Below are 18203 nucleotides of genomic sequence, written 5' to 3' on the forward strand. Positions count from 1 at the left end.
GAATAGTATGAAATTCATAAATATACTTTGACATATTTCGCCTAGGTGTGTTATCTGTCATATAGGATTTCTCACATTTCGTTTATCCTGTACAATTGGGTATTGATAGAAATGTAGAAGATAAAACACCCACACACATACACACACACACACACACACACACACACACACACACATATATATATATATATATATATATATATATATATATATATATATATATATATATATATATATATATATATGTATATATACTAGTTGCCAGTCCTTAGTAAAGTTTGGTGAACCTAGAAATTGTTCAAGGTTTTATTGCATATTCATGACGTTTGGGTGTTCCTAGATTTGATTCCATGGGATGTCACTTTGACATCTTTGGGGAAGCCGTAGAAAATGTGGAAATCCAAAATGGCCAGAGTCAGGAATAGAAAATCGACCATAACCTTTGAATGAAGTGGTATAGGATAATGATTTTGGGTTCTCTACCTATATTTTTGCCAAGGGATTCCAGTGGAATGAATTTAAAGATCATCAGATACATATATAAGGAATATATATTTTAAAATATCCGCCAACAGTGACCAAAAAAATTAGAATAATGGAGAAAAATATTTTTAAATCATTACTGTATATTCTTAATTTGGATTTGTAAAACTAATGAAGATCATAGAAGCCATAAGAAAATGTTATATACAAAATTACGTATATATAGGCATTCGTATACATATGATAGTAAGGCATGCAACACCCAAAAATCATGAATATGCAATAAAACCTTTTTACTATTAACAATGTCTAGGTTACCCCCAGTGGCCAATCGACTAGTAGTCATAGCGAAGGCAATAAAGAAAGGTGACCTGTCTGGATGTGGTAAATAGAGAAGCTTTGAACTTGTATTCGCTATGATGAAAAATATTCAGAATACCCTTTCCCAGAAGGCTAGAGAAAGAAACTGATCAAAAGCTTAGAGATGATCACGCTGGTTTTTAGAAAAGGCCGGAATTGCTCAGGTTAAATAAGTGTTGAGATATATTGTGCACCAATCAATGGAATTTAGAAATCACCTTCTTATGGCTAATGTTGATTACAAGAAGTGATTTGATAGCGTCCACAGACCAGTATTACGGCAGGTCTTACGTCACTTTGCTATTCCAATGAAATTTTCAAAGGACGTTTATGTTGCTGTGAAAGCATAAGAAATACGTACAAACTTTCCTTAGTCTTAACAGGTGGTGATGTAAAGACCATGCATGCGCATAGGGAATAAATAAACCATAAAGCTGAAAAAGGACATCATTTTCCGTGTAACAAGGTTATTGAAAACTATATCAGGAAAGGATGAAAATATCAGTACTAACAAAGAAAGAGCGTACATAAAAAAGTGACGTTATAAAATTTGAAGGCGTTCGCAACAAAGAAATCATCGAACAGATTTATGCAGATAAGCAAATACATATTTGAATCCATAATGACGAGGCATACGAACCGGCTCCGAAAGGATGAATAAATAAGAGCGATGAATAATAAAGAGGAACCGAGTATTCCAGCCATAAAGATATTCGTCCAGGGTTATTAACTTTGATCCAGTGTGTCATTAGATATTCATGTTCTTACGGAGACAATACTTTGTTCATATACCTTAATTTCTGCCTCTTTCTTTACTTCATATTGCGTTTGGTAATTACGTAATAAAGCAAATGGAAGGAATATGTAGAAACATCTTTGAAATATTTTTTTGCTCTGTTTGAAATAATTTTGAATGGTTTAACGTAAACACTCGAGCAAACATACTAGCACACACAGAAATACAGATTTGGCCTTACACACATAAATACCAAGACTGTGGAGCTAACTGATCGGTTGATGTTAACTTTCATAATTTCTTACATATATACAAAGACAGATAGACTCTCACACACACACACACACATTCACACACACACACACATATATATATATATATAAAGGTATAACCCACGAAAGGAAGTGAAACACTGGAGTAGCTGAAAGATCTTTTGACTCAACGTCCTTTACTTAGCAAACAGACTGACATACATGAGAAACTGAGAGGACAAGGAAGGGTTGTATAAGTGACAGATAGGGATTATAAGAAAATAAGTACCTAGAATCCAACACACCTGGAAAATTAGTAACCTTCCCAAACAAACATAAACATGGGTACAATTTAAGGACAAAAAGATTAAGTCCAACTGCTCAGACACAGGGACAAGACAATTAAAGGATTATACAGGGCGGCAATTGACCACATTCAAATCTTTGGTAAACAAAAACTTATTCACAAAACATATTAAACATACATATACAAAGAAAATATCTATAAGGCAACTAATTTGTATTTAAGTCTGTGACTGTATCTTTGAGGTCATTCTTAAACATGTTACAAATACAAGGGTCTAAATGAAACAGGCCACGACTAATATTAAAATAGCAATGGGAAGTAAGTTGTATAATGGCAAATTCTAAAAGATTTCATGACAAGACAACTTTTGATCTCGCAATTACTGAACTACCAATCCAATTTTCCCGGTGGTTGTTTTCACTTAAACGAATGAATATTGCATTGGATGTTTGTCCAATTTTGACAGGATGTTTATGCTGTTTGAGTCTTACTTAAGCCCTTGCTTGACTGCCCGACATAAAAGGAAGGGCAGTCCATACATGGAATTTTCTATATTATGTTATTGCTTTCCCTGGGGCGGTTTTTTTATAACCATTCCTTTTAGCGTGTTAATATAGGAAAAAACGAGGTTGACCTTAAAAGATTTTAACAATGATTTTATGGTTTCAAAACTGTTAAAATAAGCAAGCTGAGAAAGTTCTTAGAAGTTTCTTTCTCCGTGTTACTTACACTATAAAACTTTTTGTGGGCTTTATTATAACAAATATCTAATATATGTGAAGGATGAAATAAATCTTTCCCTATTTTTCTTATGTATTCAATTTCTTGATCCAAATATTGGAGACTGACAATGCGCAATATCGCAAAAACATATATGAAAAAATTGATATTTTGATATTAAGATGGTGGCCTGAATAGAAATTAACATAAGTGAAGTTGTTGGTTGGTTTTCTATAAATACTGAATTTACATTGAAAAGGTTCTCTATGTATCAAAACATCTAAGAAAGGGAGGCAATTGTCTTTTTCTAACTGTAGAGTAAACCAGGTACCATCAATTAAGTCTACTCAGAATCTTAACAAACCTTACATCCTATTGATCTTTCCTTTGACAGTTGTGTTGTCAGTTTAAAATACACTTTTGCTTACTTTTAATTTCGCTATTTTTCACTAAGGACACTCGTGCATGAAATACACCCTTACCAGAGGATCAAAATGAATCCCAATTCATATTTCTTACTGGAATTTATTAACTACTTTAAGGAGGAATAAATAATTGTTATATACAACTCATAAAGTAATGTATAAACTCTTGTTGTAGCAACATACCAAGTAATTACATACTATCACATCAGTAGTAACTTGCAGCTAGCTCTTGACCATCTTTGGATTGAGATCTGTTCAAGGACCAGGTCTTTTACGACTCACTTCATCTTTTGCTGCATTTTCAATTTTGACTTTTGGTTTATCACTATTCAATAAATGTTTAGTTGGGACTATTAAGGAGACTCATCAAAACTATGTTCCTTTGGAGTTGTTGTAGAGGCTCAGGTTACGGGAAAACCAGAAGGCTTTCATGGAGTCGACCCCTTCGAGCATTCTGTTCTTGACTCAGGGATTTCTAAGGCGTTGAGTAGCACCAATTGTCTGTTTCCATCGCAGTCAGTTCAAAACTTTCTGTTCCACAGCAACATTGCCAAACCACATGGAGGAGTGTCTAGGGTAGCAGAATCCTCAGCATCATGATTAGGATTTTCTGCTGGTCTATTGGGGAGATCTACTCTATGAACCACACACATGCAATACTATGCACTACATGAGTGCAACAATGCAATACTATGCACTACATAAGTGCAACAATATGCAACCACATGAATATGGAACGTTTCCTACGGAACCAGAGTTTCACCATAGCTGGGACTCATCTTTTGCAGGTACCCATCGCATGTTCTAAATGTTACTACTTGGTCCTATAAGATACTGCAGACAAGTCAGGACATAGACTGGTCCAGCAGCAAATGATCCAGTACCAGGCCGACTATGTCCTTTGGAACTTGAGTGCCACCATGACTGGCACTCTCTCTCTCTCTCTCTATGAATCCCTTGCAATTGAGAGAAGTTCTGATCAACATGAGATCATCTTCGCACAAGGAGGCGTGCGGTCAGCTTAGCATTACCACCAATGCTTAACTCATGCTCACTCGAGCACCAGGCAAATCTAGTACCATCCAGCAATCAGCTATTGCCACATTTTTCACCCTTCCAGCAGTATGGTAACTTACACAGAAGAGTACCATCACTTTGAGGCCCTTGGACTGGAGGAGCTCTCGTCACCTGTAGATGATTCAGGCCCAACATAATAGAATGTTATAAGAGAATCAGGATGCACATACAAGCGATGAAGAGGAGGTTGTGGGAGCTGAGTCTGGACAAAAAAATCACCGTTGGTTCAGGGAGACTGTGGTAGTGCAGAAAATAGAGAACTCTGCACCAAACCACAGGGCACAAAGAAACCCAGAGCAAAACTTGCCCTTAGATCGATTAGGCAGTGCCAGAGAAGTCACCACTACCCAGGAAGAACTGACCCATACAAATGGACTGGCACCCTCTCGGCTAAGCAATAATGCAATGCTGGGAGACTTTCTTAGGTATGCTGCCCCCTCCCTGCCCCAGGTGCTTACAACATGCCTGGTTGAGAACCGACCCAGGCATGATGATGATGACAACTGGCTGACTGGTGGCCAGCCAATCCAGACCAGGCCGTCCGAGAGGCATCTGCCCTTCGGGAACCTACTCCTACATCCTCAGGGGAAGGGAGAAGCCCCAGCAGGCTTGCAGAGTGTCCCAATTACAAACCACAGATGCACTCAGCTCCATCACACCTTATCAGGCTCATCTGCCTTAGCGAACTTCTTCTCCAACTCAGGACTTCAGTCAACACTTTTGCTCAAAGGGCCAAGTCCAGGGACACTGCTCATGTTGATCCCAGTGGGTACAGAAGAAAATTAAGGCCTTTCTGGCCATAAACTACGAATTTGGAGGCTCTCCAGCAGAGGGCCCAGTATGCATAGCCTCTCCCAGTGGGCACTATGTGGCCCACTGGTTGAAGAATTTTGAGGGCATAAACACCGGCCCTTCAATGATCCTTGAAAGTAAGCTCCCCCCAGGGGCTGTCGTGGAGGGACACCGCAGGATAGAAGTAACAGGCCTGGACCAGAGGAGAATAATGCTAGCCACTGTCCTTCTGGGGATTATACAACCCCAGGGGGACAAACGCTATAGTGTGGCTGTAGTTAACCAGATATTGGGCGGGTTCAAGTTATTACTTAGTCAGCACCACCTACTGCCCAGTTCAGACTGGTGCTCTAAACAATCCAAGGACAGGGAGGGAGGCATCACTTTACCTTATAAGGGTATAAGACTGGAGGAAACTTGAGTGGATCAGATCTCCTCTCCACCTCAGCCCAGCCACCTTCACTAGATGTACAGAAACTCCCGCCAAGTAAGCTCACAACAGCTACACCATCCTGCCATGAGTGTTGGCTGTGTGTATAGTTACAAGGATGACACCCCTGATCAGGATCAAACAGTACTCTCCCTAACAGCTCATTGGTAGAAACTGTGCCACTCAAGGTCAGGGCTGGCCAGGGCAACCATCCACCCTGCCATGACCAACTTGGTTCCCACAGGGAAAATAGCTACATCTAGGAGCCTTCCACTCCTGGCACAGTGCCACCCGTTCCTTGAGTGCCTTAGCTTTGTAATCCAGAGTCTTTGCTTAAGGCATTCTCTTTCTCCTATCCTGTTTCTGAAGGATTATAAATGGAAGATAGGTACAGATAATATCATAGCTGATGTCTTTTCCATACATTAGCCTCTCTCTTGGAAATCTTCATCGTGGTTTTTCCTCTTTCTGAGTACTTAAAACTTCAATCCCAGAGGAAGGCTAAGTACTCCCTACTATGCCCTTATTTTAACCTTACAGACTTCAATTACCGTCCATTTGCCTTTTTCTACTTACTTGACTTTACAAAACCGATCTCATACTGCAGCATGTTTGCTCAATGCTTAGTGCCACCTGTGGCACTTGCAACAATAGTGACCGAGGTCAGTGAAGAAGAGGAAACAGTCAGTAATAAAGACTAACTATGTTTGTATGCAAGAATTTATAAAATCTTAAAAGTCTGTAATAATCCATATTTCCAATTTAAACAAGGAATTGAAATGTTGTGCCTTTTAACTTAAGTTTGCTTAAAAAGTTTATGATCTACTCTTCTAGTTAGCTTAATCTTAATTTTAAATTTCACTTTACCATAATGTTTACATTTTTGTGTGAGAGAGAGCATTGTGAGAGAGGGATTGCATTTTTCCTTTCATAATAAAAAATAATGAATCTCTTCAAGACATTCACACCCATAAGGGTGTTAAAGGTCTTCTTTTGCAGGGAGTTGTCACATGTGTCACTTCATGATGCTTGCTTTTTCACCTCCTTTTTTAAATTTCTGCAATAAAAGTACAAATAGAGTAAAACGGGAGAGGCAAAAGGGTTGTTTTCAGTTCAGAATTCGGTGTTTGGCTCAGGACTGATTTTATCTCCCGATAGTAGTAGCACAATCATAAATACTCTAGAATCTAGCCCACAATGGGAACTAGAGATTAATGTCATAAAGTTTGTACCTCTTCAACCTTTCCAAAGTCTTTCCTCAGGTCATAGCGAGTACAATGGCATGGCATTAGGACATTCCTTCAGAATCCCCTCAGGATTCTCGACCTAGCATTAGCGCCAACTGCTGCATCTTTGAGAACACCTGCGTCACTCTTAACAATGTCCTTCAGACGAGACCCATCAGTTGACCGTCCCTAAAGACTATTGTTAGAGTCCCTGTCCAGTTCTATATAAACACCTTTAATGACTTCTAGCTGTCAGTGACTTACACCAACTGGCTAGCATCTTCCCTGCATTTAATCACAACAAGTGGGAAAAGGGGACAGATTCAATTTTCACACCACTCCTCGTCTTATTGTGTCAATTCCCTTATGGCTGCAATATCCTCATCAACACCTCCTCTCTGGTGGCTGGCCCCTTTCAACCCACCTGAAGGTCATTCAAGATCTGATCTGACCCTTGTCTTTCACACCCAGTAACTCCACCCATTATAACCTCTCTCCCTTGAGATACCATTCTTTTGTTGAAGACAACAGGGTTGCCAGATACTGTCGAAATACTATTTTCTTCCAGCACAACAAAGGATTAAGAAGGTCTCCTTGACTGCTGACCATTGGAAAACATCCAAGATGGTGACCGCAGTTGGGGATATAAATGCTCTGGCTCACCCAATAAAGTCAGTATGGCAGCACAGCAGTATGAGAGTAAGGCAGCAGTAAGGCAGGAGGCTCTGCATGATACCCTACTTCAGTAGGTATCTCTGGACCCAGCTGTTCATAGCGAGTTGAGAGAGACTCACCAGGCCCAGCATCATACCCTGCTAGTTTGGTGCCTTGGCTGAAGCAAGAAGCCTACTAGCACTTCCATTTTGGACTTATACTTAGATGAGTTCTCCAATACGCCTCACTACATACCATCTACTATGGCCATTGTGTGTCCAAACTACTCTGGTCATGCCCTGCCTGCTCCCTTCATTAGTAGCATGAAGGAATACGTTCTGAGATGACCGCTTCTGCTGGCTCATTCTACAAGAGTCAAGTCAACTGAATCAGTCAGGTAAAATGCCGAGAACTGTATTTTCAACTAGTTATCAGTTCAGTGTCTCTAATCTAGTCTCTATTCCTAAAACCTCTCCATTCCTATTCCCAAATCCTCAATCAATTTTAAATCTTATCTCCCAATTACTAAGTGAAGTGATACAGTCATATTCTTGATTTTTGATTTGTTGTATTTGGTGTCAAGCATGTTTCGAGTAAATTTCTGCTTAAAACAGCGCAAAATATGTAAATAGTGCTTTGTGCTTACACTATTAGTAAAGTAAATTCTTGCAATACTTTACCTTTGGTCATTATAACTTTGACTCCTGCAGATTTACCGGCAGTGCTGTTGTGTCTGCTTGTGTGTCATGCAACGGTGTTACTAGAAACAGTTGACAGGTGTATCATATTTTCCTAAGTGATCATAGACTGTGTAGGCTGGTGTATTTTCCCTGCTGTTCTGTGTCAGACATGTCGAAGGAAATCCTACTTACTCTTAGACGTGTTAATTTTAGAAGCTAATTCTATTTATTTCAGTTACATCAATTTGTACCTGGTGTGGCACTAGTTAGTCTTTGTAACCCTTTAACGTAGTACACAGTGCCCCGGGGTTCTATAGACACCTGTAGAATAGCTTTGCCTTTTTAATGAAATTACATTTTATTTTAGTGGATGCAAAGTGTTTATTTTGGACCAATCTGGTAGCCTTGTACACTTTTCACTACATTACCTTACAATTCTGTTCATCTCCCCCTTGATGGCGGTTGTCCTGTTGCAAATGCATCTAAATTAGGCCAAGTCATTGATACTCAAATTAACTGAAACCTCAGACCCAAAAGTGGCGACGACAGATGACCATATCTAAATAAATTGCTTTTTTTTTGTTGACCTATGGTTGATAAGTGGATGTGATGACCAATGACATTATTTGAAACGATAGATATCATCCTTTTGACTACCAAGGAAACAAGCGGGATCTTAAAATGATAGATTCAGCATTAGCTCCCACGGAGACAAAGCAAGCTCCGGAAATGTTGACGCATCACTTGGGGTGGCGCCAGGTGGGAAGTTGCTGCCTAAGCAAAGATAGGCCACGGTTTGTGTCCATGCATGAGTGGAAGCAAGGATCTAGTTTTGGGTCGATATTTATGGGTGTGATAATGAGTTGTATATGACGGCATGCATCTGTTCCAGTGCAATGAACTTGCGACGAATCAGTGACGTCATATCAAGGGGAGTGTCTTGTGAGAAAGTTCGTGCTTGTGTACGTACGAGCTGTTCCCCTACATGATGGGAGGTTAAGATAACTGAGTCGGAGAAGCGGCCTTGTTTTGGGAATGGCCGTATACAGTTGTTGTTTAAGTGTTAGTGCTCACAGGTTAAATGGGTAAGAATACTTTCAAGCCTGAGAGTGGCTTTATCTTTTTGTATTTCAAACCTTTTTTTCAGAGATGTCCTTTTCCATATGACTTTTTGATTAATGTCATTTTGGTTTATTTGCAATTCATTTATGTCGGGTTCCCTTTCCTTTCTTTTTTTTAACAGACGTTTCTGGCATTGGTCTGGCAAGTCTGGCAGGTCTGGTAACCTGGAAAACCTGGAATTGGAATATCCCCTAATGGAGTAGTGTTAATTATAGACAGTTTTATGACCTTTCTAGCTGGCCATATTTTATGAATAATGTCTAATTATTGTAGAGAAATGGTGGACGGGTTTGGTCCGATCCTCAGGGTTATTTGGGTTTTCTGTTTGAATAACAGTGGTGTATTATTTGTTATTTGGGTTTTCTGCTTGAATAAAAGTGGTGCATTATTTAAATTTTGAATATCAACTTATTCAGTTAAATATTTGTTTCTTTGAGAATTTAGTTTATTTACTTAATTTTGTTCCTTACTAATAAATACGATTTTTTTATAATTTGTGAGCCTGATTTTAACGACCTTAGGTAATTGAATTGTGTGAGGTGCATAGAAGGTCGATTGCCTGGTGTTTAGAGAGAGAGAGAGAGAGAAGAGGAGAGAGAGAGAGAGAGGAGAGAGAGAGAGAGAGAGAGAAAGTCGCTCAGTGCCTTACTGCTCTAAGGCCATGGCTACCAACATACTTAGAAGAAGTAAATTTTATATATATATATATATATATATATATATTATATATATATATATATATATATATATATATATATATATATATATATATATATATATATATTACCCAGTCCTCAGTGAGGATGAGGGGTATAAAATTTATATATTCCGGAGAAATGTGATTATACTTTTAATAAATGAGCGCTTGCTGTATTCAGCGATCTTGTAGGTGTCTTAAATGGTTACGCAGCGTTTAATCAGCCTATGCAAGAGCAACTAGCAGTTCCGCAAGGATTCAGCGTTTACGTCCACTTAAAAACGAAGGACGCGGGAGCAGAAACCAGCTCAAAGTGTGATTCAACACTGTTCGGGAAGTGCCTATACTCTGTTTTTTTTCATCTGTCCATACGCCTGTGGTGTTTTTGTATGGTAACACTGCGTCCCGTGCCGGGCTTTAGATAGTTACGCTATTTGTAGGTTTTAGGTAAATAAAAGGATATCTGGGTGTACATTTGCAACTGAAAAGTGTTTTAATAATTTACTGAATGCGAATTACACCGTTAATATTCGAAATAGGATATTATTATAATCGTTGAATGTAAGCCGAATGTAACTATCTAAAGCCCGGGACGCAGTGTTACCATACAAAAACACCACAGGCGGATGGGACAGATGAAAAAAAACAGAGTATAGTTATGTCCACAGGTCAAAGAACGGAATTTTCCGTGGAATCGTTTAGTCCTGTTGAAATCGGATCAGTGTGTGAACTCAATAGTTATGTCGTTAAAATGCCCTAACTCTAACAGAGGGCTTTAGATAATCTGATGTGCAGAAAGATAGAGGTTGGTCGAACGCTAGGGCATTTTGGGAATTAAAAATTTCCGGTGGAGAGGAGTAAGTTTTGAACTTTAAAACTTACTGTCTTTTACCAATTTTACCAATTTGAAGAATTGTTCTTTTTCAGATGTTTTGTTTATTGGTAATAGCTACATATTCCATTAATGGATGTATAAAACTCAATATGCTATATATAGTACTAACAATATCAATCCCATGATCTACCCTTATGTGCCATTGTATGTCGCCCCTTTTCTGATAATGCTTTTGGATTTACGTTTCAATTCGTCAAAAACCCTTCGCGTGAGATATTCGCATATGCAATTATAACATTCCATTGCGAGGCTTAATGGCGCTTTTATCGCTCACCAAATGAACACCCTTCACGTTCTCATTCCTTGAATATATATTTCACGAATTCTAAGTCAATCGTCAGGAATTCTTCACGATTCCAATGACGTATTTGGAAAATGAATTCTAAATTAATTTAGTTCGTTTATTCTCCAGTAAACTACGATTTCATTAAGAACTATGGATATGTAGTTCCTTATATAATATAAATCCTGGGAAACCAATCCGTTATACTACTAAAATTAACTGAGAAAATATTAATTTATATTGATATTCGTAGTATCAGTTTACTATACAATTAACTCGATTGAAATACGGTTGTCCGCAATATTATTTATATAAGGAAACTAAGGACACATGGCATAAGTTTACTCTGATCAATATTGTGTTTCTCTGGCTAGGTAACCAACTTATGACATTCAATGATATACATTAATACATTTATACATACCCACATACAAATATATATATATATATACCAATATATATATACACACACACACACATACACACACACACACACACACACACACACACATATATATATATATATATATATATATATATATATATATATATTGTTCTGAATCCCCTTTGCTTCACTATTTAAAATCTGTGCTCAATAAAAGCACAGATTCCGGTACACCTTTTCTCCTTCTGATGCATCCCGTTCCATCTTTTCTTTTGTCTGTGCTGCACTCTTATCACACAATGCAGGTAATAACAGGAGGCGACGCAGGAAATTCTGCCTCACTCACTCCCCAGCCCAGTTCGAGTCAGGTCACACCTGAGGCCTACCCTCTGACATGCGTGACTCCCTGGGCCCCCTCCTCCCATGAAAAGACCTTGCCTTACCGACGCCTTGGGGAAGTCGACTTCCTTCGCCTACATTTTTATGAAGATCTATCTCAGGAGAAATGTAACGTGCAAAATTGGATGATAATCTATTTAAATTTCATTCTCTTCCTTTTATCAGTACTCGTGCGATCCTCCATAGTGATTCATTAATCCTCACAGCGGTGCTCCCTCAAAAGAATCTCTGATTTAAGAGCTGTGGTTCCCTTGAATGTGGTTGTGTTCATACTCCTCCCCTGTCAGTGCAGTAATTTATCCTTTCTTTGCCCTCTGAAGAATCTTACATTTACATTAACCTCATATCCGACCCCCACCCCCTTGGTTGCACAAGTGTTTACATGATGTTTGTATTGCAAGTCTACTGCAAATTCCTGCTGTGAAGGTGGACTTTCCCTGTCCTTCTGCTCTGGGCACAGAAATTGCACGCTGCAAATCATCACACAATTATTCCAGTATTTGGCTTTATGTGAGGGTCATTAGCGTCCTAATTGACACCTTGAAATCAGTAGAGTAACGTTGAGGTGTAAATACATTCCCTGTAAATTTAACTCTTGGAGTTTCCTTTTGACTTTTCCCTTAACTTGTATTTGGCCTTCAGCCGAACCCCACCCCCCGTTTTTTTTCTTATTTTGTATCTGATTAGGTTGATCAGTCTCCACGTTAATCGCATCAGGAAAAAAGCATCCGTTGCAGTAGTCATCAGACTTTATTCAGATCAATTATATATATATATATATATATATATATATATATATATATATATATATATATATATATATATATATATATAATAATAAAAGGAGCCCATAAAAACACCAAAATGTAGAGAGAAAAGTACTATGTTTCAGAGACTGCTGTCTCTCTCTTCAGGTATATGAATGAGAAAAGTTTACAGAAAAGGTGGTATTTATACCAAAAGATCCGTCCACAAGTAAGCCAATTTGTCACGTGTAATTTATAGCAGCAACTGCCGGTACAAGAGTCAAATGATGGAATCGGCCTTAATAAAAGAGAAGCAGGTAATGAACATCTCAAAAGGCACGTGGATTTCAGATGTCGTCGACGAAGTTTTCATTCAACCAACGCTTAAGAAGATTAAAGGAAGATTATCAGCGGGGGTGACCTAAATTGGCTTACTTGTGGACGGATCTCTTGGTATAAATACCACCTTTTCTGTAAACTTTTCTCATTCATATACCTGAAGAGAGAGACAGCAGTCTCTGAAATATAGTACTTTTCTCTCTACATTTTGGTGTTTTATGGGCTCCTTTTATTAGATGGAATTCTGTTGTTACAGAATTTTTACCAGTATATATATATATATATACATACATATATATGTATATATATATATATATATATATATATATATATATACATACATATATATATAAAAATTAATATATATACTATATATCTATAATCTATATATATATATATAGATATATATATATATATATATATATATATATATATATAATATCCTAAACCCGCAGCAAAATCTTAAAATATAGAAAAATACTTCATGTTTAAGCTACGAACGTCCTTTAATGTCCAAATTCACTCTACCTCGGAATTAATATATGTTCATATATGTTAACTGAAGGGGAATTTTTTAGTTGATAATAATTTCGTACTCACTTGAATTCGAACCCCTGCACAGAGGAGAAATCAGGACTTCAGTGACATTGGTCGAGTCGGTAAAACTGAAGTCTTGATTTATCCTCTGTCTGCTGGTTCGAATCCACGATAGGACGAAATTATTATCAACTGAAAAAATTACCCTTCGGTTAACGTATGAAAAAAATATTAATTCCGTGGTAGAGCAAATTGGATACTAAAGGAAATTTGGAGCTTAATGCATGTATATTAATGACGTCGTGTGATAAAAATTCACACACACACACACACACACACACACACACACACATATATATATATATATATATATATATATATATATATATATATATATATATATATATATATATATATATATATATATATATATATATATTACAATAATGGGCGTAATGTGTGTCTGTCCGTCTGTCATTCAATCACGGCCAAATGGCAGGTCCGATGGGCATGAAACTTGACAGGTTTATAGTGGCAACCCCTAAGATGGTTTATAATGGGGTTTCATTCCACCTCCCTCAGCCACCGAAGGGGGTGGGGGTGAGAAGGGATTCCCTAAAACAGAAATGGTTAGGCCCGTGAAACGAGGCTGGCTATGCCAATAGACTTAGTTACTTTACGAATTTTCATACATAATTTCTGTATAGCCTACATATGTTTGCTATTTTTAACAATAAGCCAATTCACATATGAAGTCTTTTCTCTCGAGAAAAAATAGAGTTAAGATTACTATCACATTCATACTCTCGAACTGTTGTTTCGTGGTTAATCACTGGTGTAGGAAATTCCTACAACACTAGCCACTTCATATGCCTATACAAGAGCCTCAACATTAGTTTGTCAAACTTTCGTACACCAACCTCATCATTCTCATCTAATTGCACTCAGTCTTTTCCTTCCTGATCGCTTAGGGTTCTCTCTCTCTCTCCTCTCTCTCTATCTCTCTATCTCTCTCGCTCTCTCTTCCTCTCCTCCCCTCTCTCTCCTCCCTCACCTCTCTCTCTCTCTCTCTCTCTCTCTCTCTCTTTCTATTATATATATAAATATTATAGATATATATATATATATATATTATAGGTATATATACATATATATGTATTATGTTATGTATATATATATATATATATTTATATATATATATATATATATATATATATATATAATATATATATATATATATATATATATGTTTTGCTTGCTTGAGAATATGCCTTACTTACACATTCGTTCATGCAAGGTGTATACTAAACAAAACTAGTGTTTCGCTTAAGATGATAGAAGAAACTAAAGTACTTAAATACAAGGAAAGAATATATAAATCTGAATAAAAGTAAAAAAATACAGCTCAGCCTATAAAAACGAATAGCAAAAAATGCATGGAAATGCAAACAGTCCTCGATTAGAAAGCAAAGGAGTTCTTTGGCATTGAAGATCACCTGGAAAATAATGAGGAATTCATATGTGACCAAAGAAACTTCAAAAAGTCTCATTTTCCATCCCGAGAAAGAAGGTAATGAATATCTTATGAAGAAATCATTAGTGGAGTAACAGCAGTTAAAAAAAAAGACCCCAAAAACGAATACTTGATCAAAGACTTCTTGATTATCGTTCATTGAAGATCCGTTTGAGTAAAAGAAGACCAAAGGGTGTGGGTTAATGCAGTCTTTATTGTGATGTTATTTCTGTTTAAAAAGGAAATATCCAGTTGCCACCTTGTTAAACTGCTGAAGGGTAGGTTAGTAGTTTGTCTTTATCAATAACACGAGGAAGCTAAAAATATTAAAGAGGTATAATAATGAGTCGGTATGAAAATGAATGCGTGACATTCTTTATAATTTTGTTAGTTCGTATCACTAGTTCTTAGTTTATTTTAATTGGAAACACCAATGTCATGGATATGTAGGTTGGATGTGCAATTAATTTTACACTTATATACCTTCTGATACCTATATGATGCTATAAAACTTTTCTTTAGGGTTTTTTTTTTTTCTTTCGAAACAGAAACTTATATTTTCAAAGATTTTCTAAAAATTTGTTCATTTAGGGGAAGAGCTGCTGATCTTGGAGGAGCCTGCTGTAAATTAAGCCTCATTATGAGTAAATGAATTCTACGTGTTTTCTCTATCTCATAATCAAGCTGCTTTTATGAAAGCAGAAAATAGCCTGGAAGTTATTCTTTTTTAAGTCGACGGCTTAACATTTCTGCTCTCTTGGAAAGTGTTGGGAAGTAACAGCTGAAGTATTATCATTATTAGACCTCTCTGTAAAGTTCGGAGTGTGTGAGTTCCTCAGATATTTTCTTAAATATACATTCAATTAGGCCCGAAAAGGACATCCTCCTACAATTTTCGTCAGGAATGTTTTTGTATGATTACATATCAATTTTATATCCGTCGTTAGTCGAAAGACAAATTATATTCTATAGATTTTAATTTAGCCAATGCTCATCAAGAGCCGCTTGACTACTACCCCTCTTTTGAAAATTTTGAGAACTAGAGTCAACCAATTTGATTAGTTCTTTTTGCCTCACTCCCAGTATCCTAATTTACATATAAAAAAGTTATTTCATATTATCATAATATCTCTCTCTCTCTCTCTCTCTCTCTCTCTCTCTCTCTCTCTCTCTCTCTCTCTCTCCTAAAGCGGCCCAGCTCGCCTTAAGGTTTTGAACCTATCTAGACCTTTTAACATGAACAGTTCCTGGAGTACAGGTTCGCACGAAAATAGGAAGAGGAATTCTTTCATATATATATATATATATATATATATATATATATATATATATATATATATATATATATATATATATATATATATATATATACATATAGCTATATATATATATATATACTATATATATATATATATATATATATAGATATATATATAGATACGATATATATATAGATATATATATATATATATATATCTATATATATATATATATATATATATATATATATATATATATATATATATGAAACTGTTTCACAACCAAAGTGGAGCTCATACCATTCTGGCGAAATTGAAGCCCCATACTTTAGGAACGTTTCAACCACGCAGTAAGTTACGGGAACGCCGTAAATAGCAAGGAAATATTGAAGAGGATCGGTCTGGGGGATAGGGTTATAAGCTATTGTAATGAAAATTACAGTGGTGATTTATGGTGTTTTAAAGAATGTGTACACAAAACTATTCTTTAATAGGAGTAAAAATATATTTTTTGTGAATATGTTTATAATTTTTATAAATTTTTTTTCGCAGATTTTGAAAACCTACTCCACCATTATTTATCAATCAATTTCAAATACTAAAAAAACAAATGGAAGTTGATATCATAAAGAACAAAACTGCAATACTGGTTCTTTATCGCTAAAATTTAGGGAAAACTAAAAAAAGGATGATCAAATAATGGGAAGTCTGAGTAATATTTGAACATCAAATTGACTGACTTACTTGAAAGCAAGATTATAAATTATTCTAACATTGTCAAGGGAACAATTTGTCTAGTTGAGAGATACCTTCAAAGGAATATAAAGAGTAAGGTGAAGATGGCAGTGAAAAATAAATAGCAGCAGGTAAATTAACAAAGTTCCATAATTTTTATTAGGTTAACTCGGACGTGTCCTTTGCTCCTCCCCAGGGAAAATAGTACGTGATAGTCAGCTAAGTTCTTGAGGGCACCATAAGAGTTAGACTACCTGGGATAAGAACTGTGAGACCGGAGGCTGGACGTGAAAGATAGCAGAGGTGGAATTCTAGAACGACTCTTTGCGTAGTATATCTTTGAAAGTGATGATAAGACGAACCACCCCCCCTCCCTACCACACACACACACACACACAGAAGTGGCAGTATTTTCTTAAAGGACACTGAGGGGAGACATAAATCCATAAAGGTTCAAGGCCCTTGGCAACAAGTATGTGAATTATTGAAGGGACGGAAGGACCGCCGCTTGCATTATATATAAAGAGGAACCTTAGACTCCCGTAGGAAACCGAGGTCGAAGTGTCTCTATTGTGACAGACATAAAGAAAACAAAATATAATAACAATGAGAAAAATCTTTTCTTTGTCTGGGAGGAAAGGAAATAGTTTTATATATATATAATATATATATATATATATATATATATATATATATATTATATATATATATATATATATATAATGATAACAAGTGATATACTTAGCTTAGTGTTTTCAAATACATTAGTTGATTTAAGGTTATGTAGCTATGAAAAATCTCGATTTCTTATTAATAAGAATGGAAAATATATTTTCCTCTTATCCTGAATTGCAGACATATTTCACTCTTATGAAAAAAGAATAATTATAAAGTGTTTATAAAAAGTAACAATAACGTAAAATTAGTAATTTCTAATATATTATTCTTAAACAATATGAAGTTAAGAGAGAGAGAGAGAGAGAGAGAGGGGGGGGGGGGGGGCGGTGATATAAGGGATTACCCATAGGCATGCCGAACTTTTGTATAAAAAATTCACCATTAAAACAAAAGATTAATAAGATTTGCTATAGTTAAAGGAATATCATAACTTTCTCATTATCCTTAGAAAATTCAAATAAATCATCTACAGGC

At 36.4% G+C, this 18203-nt stretch overlaps 1 protein-coding gene across 1 annotated transcript in view; it reads right to left on the minus strand.

Moving 5' to 3' along the window:
• The window catches only part of LOC135219296 (uncharacterized), an 85075-nt gene that overhangs the window by 18653 nt on the left and 48219 nt on the right, over nt 1-18203 (minus strand). The gene's annotated exons all lie outside the window — the stretch shown is intronic.

This window comes from Macrobrachium nipponense, chromosome 1, assembly GCF_015104395.2.
Source record: "Macrobrachium nipponense isolate FS-2020 chromosome 1, ASM1510439v2, whole genome shotgun sequence".
NCBI classification, from domain to species: domain Eukaryota; kingdom Metazoa; phylum Arthropoda; class Malacostraca; order Decapoda; family Palaemonidae; genus Macrobrachium; species Macrobrachium nipponense.